We start from the raw sequence: 8,899 nt of genomic DNA, 5'->3' as shown, positions 1-8,899 counted from the left end.
ACAGAGGGAATGTAAACACTGTGGATAGGGCGGCTGAATTAGCCGAGGAGTACGCAACCCGTAGAAAGTTGAACGCCGAGGACGGAAATTGGGACGGTCGAAATGGACCGCGGAAACCATTTCCGTTCAAAAAGGGTTCGCAGACTAGACGATCGGAGCCTGTAGACGTGGAGGAAAAGTCCGCAGAAAAGAGCGAGGAGAAACTTAACGGGGAAACCGCACAAAAGGAACAGAAAAGAAAATTCGAATCTTTTAGGCCGATCCGCTGTTATAAATGCCACAAACTGGGACATATAGCTGTAAACTGCCGGAAGCCTAGCGTAGTTTTTTCCTACGTAGAGGAAAAACACGAGAATATGGAACTTTTAAGCCCCTATCTTCACGACCTGCAAGTTAATGGCAAACCATGCCGAGTGCTAAGAGACAGTGCCGCCACGATGGACATTGTCCATCCGTCTTACGTGACAGTAGATGACTTCACCGGAGAAGTAGCATGGATCAAGCAGTTTGTATAAGAACACAGCGTATGTCTGCCCATGGCCAAAGTCAAAATTTGTGGACCATTCGGGGACCTAGAGACCGAGGCTGCAGTTTCCAAATTTTTGTCACTACAGTACCCTTACATCTTTTCGAATGGTTCAAATCAGTTACTGCGTGAAAAAGGGCTTAAACTGGGAGAGGGCGTAGTACAGGCATTGACCCGAGGCCAAGCTCGTAAAATCGCGTCGCTTTCGGCTGAAAATGCACAAGCTGCTCCAGCGGAAGCAGAAAAGGGGATAACTTCAATGCCCGAATCGGAGCTAGGTTTGAGGGATGAAAAATCAGTCGAGGAGAGCCTGCCAGCTGCCCAGCTCAATGAGAGCGTATCTCTAGAGTGTCAAAGTTCAAGCCTGCAGGAAGAGCGAGCTGACGCAAACGTAAGCGAGACAGGGTCGTTATTATCACCGGCCTCAAAGAACTTTGATCAGCTCTTACGTGTGAATAGAGAGTCCTTGGCAGCCGAGCAAGAGAATGATGAGAGCTTAGCTAAATTACATGACACAGCCAAAGAAGGCATTGCTAGGCACAACGTGACGATACATGAGAGGGGAGGATTGTTGTATCGGCACTACAGAGATCGAAAGGGTAGGATTTTGGATCAGTTAGTCGTACCTACTAAGTATAGGGAGGACCTTTTGAGTCTGTATCATGGAAATGGGTGGTCCGGCCACCTCGGCATAAACAAATCAGAGGAAAGATTGCTTATAGAATACTACTCGCCTGGCTGTTTCAAAGACGTAGAAAACTTTGTAAGATCATGCGACGCCTGCCAGCGTTCTGGTAAACCAGGAGAGACATGGAAAGCTCCACTGAAGATAGTGCCCTTAACAACAGAGCCTTTCAGACGACTTGTAATAGACACGGTAGGGCCTCTTCCAAAAACAAAATCGGGCTACAGGTACTTGTTTACCATGCTGTGTCCGGCTACAAAGTTTCCAGAAGCAATCCCTCTGAAAGAGCTCAGCTCCACCGACGTAGTAGACGCGCTTTTGACAGTGTTTGCACGAGTTGGGTTTCCAGCCGAAATTCAGGCAGATCAAGGGTCAGTATTCACGAGCGCACTGACTTCCACATTCTTGCAGAAGTGCGGGGTAAAGTTAATACACAGTTCTGTCTATCACCCTCAGTCAAACAGTGTAGAGAGGTGGCATTCGGTGCTTAAGCGAGTTTTGCGTGCGCTCAGTTACGAGCACAAGGAGGACTGGGAGAACTGTCTGCCGGCAACTTTGTTCGCTTTGCGAACGGTTCCACATAAAGCGACAGGGTTCTCGCCAGCAGAACTAGTGTATAGGAGGACACTCCGTTCTCCACTAAGAATGTTAAGAGACATGTGGGAGGAAAGAGGGGAGAGTCCAACAGTGGTTGAATACGTACTAAAATTGTTGGAACGGCTAAGCGCAACCCAAGAACTAGTCGGAAAGAACATGGGAGTAGCTCAAAAGAACGCCAAATTCTATTACGACAACAATGCGAGGCTTCGAACGTTTAACGCCGGAGACCAGGTCATGATCCTCAAACCTTCAAAAAAGAACAAGCTTGAAGTTCACTGGGACGGGCCCGTTAAAGTGTTGCACAAACTTTCAGATACTAACTATGCTCTGAAAATGCCCGGTCGCAGGAAGGAAGTGAGGATATATCACTGTAATTTGATGAAGCCGTATGTAGAGCGGAGCGGAGTCGTTAACTATACCATCAAAGAGCAGGATGGCACTAGTACCAAGTTTAAGGAGTATAGGGAGACCTCCAACTCTGAAATCGGCCTAGAAGAAGTAGTAGAACACTCGGTAAGCTCGCACGCTCTAAGACCCGAGCAGCTAGATGAGCTAAAAGGGGTGTTAGGGGAATGTATCGACAGGTTCAGCAATCGGCCAGGTAGAAGCGAACTAATAACGCATGAAATGGAGCTGACATCAACCGAACCAATAAGATCAAAGACTTACAGGGTGTCTCCAAGACAGAGAGAGATTATGGAGGCAGAGATAAAGCGCATGCTAGAGTTGGGAGTTATTGAGCCCGCTGAGAGTGACTACACGTCACCGCTAATACTGGTAGAAACCCCTAACAAGGACCTTCGTCCGTGTGTTGACTACAGGAAGTTAAATGTCATCACTAGGGATCAGCTGTACCCGATACCCAACATGAGGAACGAATTGAAAGAGTTAGTGCTGCTAAATACATTTCAACTATAGATCTCGTGCGGGGGTACTGGCAAGTTCCCCTTTCAGAAAGTGCCAGCCGCTATGCCGCATTCATCTCACCTGTAGGCACTTTTCGCCCTCTCGCACTCAGCTTCGGGCTGAAGAACGCGCCGTTTAGCTTCTCTAAGTTAATGGATGTTGTCCTAAAAGACTTGCAGGAGTTCGCCTTGCCCTATCTTGATGATGTAGCAATTTTTTCGGACAGCTGGGAACAACACGTATCGCACCTCGAACAGGTGTTCTCACGGTTGAGGGAAGCCGGCTTAACGATGAAAGCGGAAATGGGTAGATTTGGTTGTTCACAGGTTACTTATCTGGGCCATGTTGTCGGCCAACGCATGAGACGGCCGGCCGAGCTGAAAATAGCTACGATTGGAGAACTTTCTCAGCCGCGCACGAAAACAGACCTTCGTTCATTTTTGGAATTTGTGGGGTATTATCAACGGTACATTCCGAATTACTCGCAAATGGCAAGTCCATTAACGGACGCCCTCCGAAAGGGAGCACCGAGAAGCGTACACTGGGATAAGGACAAAGAGAACGCTTTCCAAAGTTTGAAAACGCTATTGGTTTCTCGTCCTGTGCTTCGCGCGCCAGACTACACAAAGGCATCCATAGTTCACTGCGACGCAAGCGACAGAGGTATGGGCGTGGTACTTAATCAGGTCGGCGACGATAACGAGGAGCATCCTATCCTCTATGCCAGCCGTAAACTAAATCTAAGAGAGGAGGCCTACAGCGCTTCAGAGAAGGAATGCGCTTGTTTAGTTTGGGCCGCCCAGAAGTTGTCGTGTTACTTGTACAGAGCGAAGTTCATCTTCGAGACCGACCACTGTCCTCTGACGTGGCTCAATCAAATGTCACACAAGAACGGCCGCTTGCTCCGATGGAGCCTCACTCACCAAGGGTACAACTTCTCCGTTAGATATAAGAAGGGAAAGTTGCATAGCAATGCGGTTGGTTTGAGCAGGCTAATTTGAATTCTGCGTTTGAGGGTCCCGCCTAAATTTTAGGGTTACTAGTGTAAATTTTGTTAAGCCAAGAAGATCCCCTCTCATTTAGCAGGATTCCCTCCATGATTGCTGAATTTGTCAGCACGAAATTGCTTCAGAAATTGGCATAGCGAAATGCAGCATATTTTTTGTTTCTGCACTTATGTGTTTTTTTTTAATTTTTTTGAAGCCTAGCGGGTCTAAAGTGAGAGCCAAGGTACGTCATCTCGGCGTAGAGCCGTGTTGTGGGGTTCATTTTGCAGTTGCCTGTCCTTGTTGGATGTTTTGGGCGGTGAAATCAATACGCATGTTGTCGCTGCGAGCCAAGGCATCAATCACCCCCTGGCCACCAGCCGTTCTCTTCCTGCCCAGCGGTTGTCAGCGCTAGACAGTCGAGATTTTTCGGGCCATGGAGGCGCTGTTAAGAACGGCCAGCTGCAGTGCGAAGTTTTGCCAACCCGTTGCGACTGTGGCAGCAACATCTCGGGAGCATCGCCGCCAACTTCTAGCCACAGCGTGACTAAATCGACTTTGTGTCGGCGAACAAGACGCGCATCCCCCACTCTCCGTCGCTTCAGCTAGGATGCGTTCGATGAAGCAGGCTTTGTGCTGAAACCGCCGCCAACCTCTAGCCTCATCTCCGTTGTGACGGAATGAGTTCGGCGAGCCAACTATTGTTCCCAAACTCCCCAACGCGGACCTGATCTGCTACGGGTGCGCGAGTTGCCGCGGGAACGCCGTTTTGCTCTGCTTCCCACGCACCGACCAAGACGCAAGACAACGCGCTACCCAGAACGGCTCCGAGTTCTACGGGGCCCCTCTGACGTCTGCTCCGGACCTTCGCACCTGTGTGTTTGCGTGTGTGCATGTGTGTGTGTAGACCGTCCTGCGGGGAAGCGGCTAGTTTGCGATGACTAAACGAACGTTCGCATCACCTTGTATCGGGAGAGGACCGAGTGTTTAAAAACCGCGGTTGTGCGGCTGCTCAGGTCACTCTCACTCAAGCAGTCATGTTAGAATGATGTACTTTCTCAAACAGTCATGTTAGACTGATATAAATACTGTAAATAAACCCATATTCCTCGTTCTCGATGAGAAGCAGTCCTTCCCTTCTTCAACGTCCTCAGCGTGGAGAAGTTGGATGTCGGCATGGGCCAGCTACCTTCGAATTCATGCCGGACTCCAATCTTGACAACGGATCACGAGCGATGGGATTGAGCCCCCAATCATGACAATCGTGAGCATGGAGCGGGCGCTGGAAGGAAGTAATATCGGGTTTAATCTTTAATACAAACAGGCGGGTACAGTAATAGAGCAGCACCTCCCAGGTTTATTTTATGCGGACGACATTGTGTTGCTAGCTAACAAGCAAAGTGATTTGCAACGTCTGGCTAATATCTGTGGACAGGAAGGCAACAATTTAGTTTGAAATTTAGTGTTAGAAAATTAGGTGTTATGGTATTCAATGAAAACAGTGAACAGACAGTGGAGATGCAGGGCCAATAAATACCTCGGGTAACAGAATGTAAATACCTTGGTATATGGATAAATGAAGGCAATGGATATATGGAAACACAGGAAAAAACCATAACAGTAAAGGGGAAGAGAAATGCAGCCATGATGAAGCACAGAGCGCTATGGGGATACAATACATACGAGGTCCTTCGAGGTATGTGGAAAGGTGTAATGGTTCCAGGACTTACTTTTGGAAATGCGGCTGTTTGCTGTAAATCAGGGGTACAATCAGGACTCGACGGGAACCAAAGGTCAGTGGATCGCCTCGCATTGGGCGCTCACGGTAAGACTACAAATGGAGCTGTGCAGGGTGATATGGGCTGGACTAGTTTTGAAGTGAGGGACGCTCGCAGTAAAATCGAGTATGAAGAAACGGCTGAGGAATATGGAAGAAAGTATTTGGGCTGGGAGGGTGTTCAGGTATCTGTACAGGAAAAACATTGATTCACAGTGAAGGAAAAGAACTAGGAAGCTTACCAGCAAGTATGCGGCCTGTAGGGTGGGCAACACAGCAACAAAGAAGGTCAAGCGGAAAGTCAGAGAGGCTGAATTAGTCTCATGGGTGGCGGCACTGGAAAAGAAACCTGCCATGAGTAACGACTTAAGAGGAAAAAATGAAATCAGGAAAGAAAGCATTTATGATAACTCAAAGGGAAGCTCATTACTTTCCGAAGCGAGATCGGGATGCACCTATACCACGCACCTATAAAGCGAGATATAAGAAGGAAGAAGAAGCATGTGCCTGCTGCAGTAAAGCTAGGGAAACTACGGAGCATGTTTTATTAGAATGTGAAGACGTCTACCCAGCGGTCGATCTAGGCACTACTAGCCTCCTTGAAGCCCTTGAATTCAGAGGGAGCAGTCATAAAGAAAACATGTCCGCAATAGACATTAGTAAGAGGCGATTGGAGGATTGGTGGAAGAAAAGTAGTGAAACGACAAAAGAGGGAGACGTACAAAAGCACAGTTCGCAATAGGGGATCAGAAAATTTGGGCGTGGTAGTTCATATTGTTTTTTTTTTCTTTTACATTGTTTAACCTAGGTAGGATATTAGGCAGTATAGTAGCAAGAGCTTGGTGGCGCAACCCACCGCCCCTTTCCAAAGGGGATGCTCTTAACATCCATCCATCCATCCATCCGTTAGGAGTGGTGGACGAACCTGCAGATGTGTAGTCAGCCGGCATTTATCGTTTCGTGTTGTTAAAGTTGTTAATTTGCCGTAAATATCTCTTGATTTGTACTCAAGAGTGGAGCAAGACCCCAAGGAAGAGAGGTTGACGCATCGGGAGAGAAGAAGAGAAACGATGGATGGTTACGCTGCTTGGGTCTCGGCACATTCGAATTGACAAAGTTCCGAATTTGTCGCCGTGTGGTGTACGCTTGTGCGCTCGTCATTTGCTGTCATCGCGCGGGGAAATTTGCGCTGAATGTATTTCACTTCGTGTACAAAACTCTCTACGCTGCGTCATCGAAGAAGTTGACCTGTGTTTGGGTGCACGTATGCGCTTGGATATGTGACAGCCTGCTTGCTCTCAACGGGTGTTCAGCAGTCTACGCGTGCTCGTAACTTGTTCATGAGGTAAGCCCATTTTAATCTTATTTGGTTTGCATAACGTAGGTGTTAAAATGATGTGTGGTAAGCCGGTGTCGCGAACAGAAATATTGTTTCAAACGACCACTATGCAAGGTCTTCGGGCAAAAATGACGCATGAATAGGGAAAAGGATCACCCTATCTTTTCAGATCGATTCCAGTGGTAGCGCGATCAGCTCGATCGCAATTTTCGTGTGGCACTTCTAACCTCTTGCTAACTCGCGTTAAAAGCGTAGAACAAAAGTGCGTTCAGTTGCGCACTTGTATTGACGCTTGTATTGGCTTGAGAGCACACTGTATCCGATACAAGAACTTCTGTTAGAATACGGAAATAAACGTGCGAGGCAATAGCAGTGGCTCACTACCTGTGATCGTTACTTTCTTGCTTGGGTGCACGTTTTAATTGTAGTGACCAAAGAAAAAAGAGTTCTTCGCTCTGACTGCTCTGCTGTGTTTCCTTGGTACATCTGTGTTTCCCTGGTGCAGCAAGCAGTAAACGGTGTATCCGTGCGAAAAATTTAGACATGCAAGAGAAGCGAATGGTATCATCATAGACTCTATTTTACGAATAATTAGTTGTATCGCTAAAGCGGAGAGTGGATATGCATGAAAGTCAGATTGTATTTATACTCGGCAAAAACAATGTAACTTATCATTACTAATTAATCATTTTCATTTACTGAAAGGCAAGTTGCTGTTGTTCTGCTGGAGCTGAGAAGATGTCTGCTGCTTGCAATGGGTCCATCTCTCTCAAGTTATCACAGTATTGTAGCTCTCAAAGTGAGTGTTTTTTTTTCTCTCTTAGCTATTTGGTACCTCAATTATGACCATCTACTTAGCTGTGTAGGTGATCACTGTTAGTGACATTGGAGTGCTGGTGGACAAGCACTCCTTTATTATTGTAACGCATATGACAGAGTGCAGCTGTGGCAGTATGCGAAGGTGTTAATCTAGCAGCCAAATTAGGTTCTTTGAGTTAATATGTTAATATATTGATATCATTGGATTGTGGTCTAGCAGGCCAAGATGCTAATCAAGGAGAATTAATCTTAATTTGCACTTAGTAAGATGTGCAAGCAATTCAGGCTGTTATACATGAAAAGGGACATTTGTAGATGTCTTCTACAATGCTGCAGTCCTGAGTAGCTTTAGAGTTAAGTGATACCACTATAATTTCTCTGTAAAGCATGTAGCACGGTTTAGCATTGGGGAGGGCTGGCATCAACAGACGTCTACTTACTGTGAAGTTGAAATGAGGTGTTACTGTTAGGGTGACTATATATAATTTATGCTTTAGTTCTAATCTTGTATGAGACAGGCATAGTTTAACCACTTGGTTAAACAATAGTTTCTGCCATTTGGACAATGGCAGAAATGCATGGGTAATACTTGTACACATAGACATTACATCACTATTGTTTAACCAAGTGGTGCCCCTGCATGCTAAAATTTCGTCATCATCATCATCCTCAGCCTCGTTACGCCCACTGCAGAGCAAAGGCCTCTCCCATACTTCTCCAACTGCCCCGGTCATGTACTAAATGTGGCCATGTTGTCCCTGCAAACTTCTGAATCTCATCCGCCCACCTAACTTTCTGTCGCCCCCTGCTACGCTTCCCTTCCCTCAGAATCCAGTCCGTAACCCTTAATGACCATCGGTTATCTTCCCTCCTCATTACATGTCTTGCCCATGCCCATTTCTTTTTCTTGATTTCAACATATCATTAACGCGCGTTTGTTCCCTCACCCAATCTGCTCTTTTCTTATCCCTTAATGTTACAGCTATCATTCTTTTTTCCATAGCTCGTTGCGTCGTCCTCAATTTAAGTAGAACCCTTTTCGTAAGCCTCCAGGTTTCTGCCCCATACGTGAGTACTGGTAAGACACAGCTGTTATAAACTTTTCTCTTGAGGGATAAGGGCAACCTGCTGTTCATGATCTCAGAATGCCTGCCAAACGCACCCCAGCCCATTCTTATTCTTCTGATTATTTCACTCTCATGATCCGGATCAGCAGTCACTACCTGTCCTAAGTAGATGCATTCCCTTACCACTTCCAGTG

General features: G+C 46.7%; 1 pseudogene; it reads left to right on the top strand.

The window, feature by feature from the left end:
• Window positions 1–437: 437 nt before the first annotated feature.
• Window positions 438–7,334, top strand: LOC126523937 (uncharacterized; annotated as a pseudogene).
• The last annotated feature ends 1,565 nt before the right edge of the window (window positions 7,335–8,899 follow it).

Source organism: Dermacentor andersoni, chromosome 6 (genome assembly GCF_023375885.2).
Source record: "Dermacentor andersoni chromosome 6, qqDerAnde1_hic_scaffold, whole genome shotgun sequence".
Lineage (NCBI taxonomy): Eukaryota > Metazoa > Arthropoda > Arachnida > Ixodida > Ixodidae > Dermacentor > Dermacentor andersoni.
The sequence above is the reverse complement of the archived record's forward strand: the minus strand, read 5'-3'. Positions and strand labels throughout refer to the sequence as shown.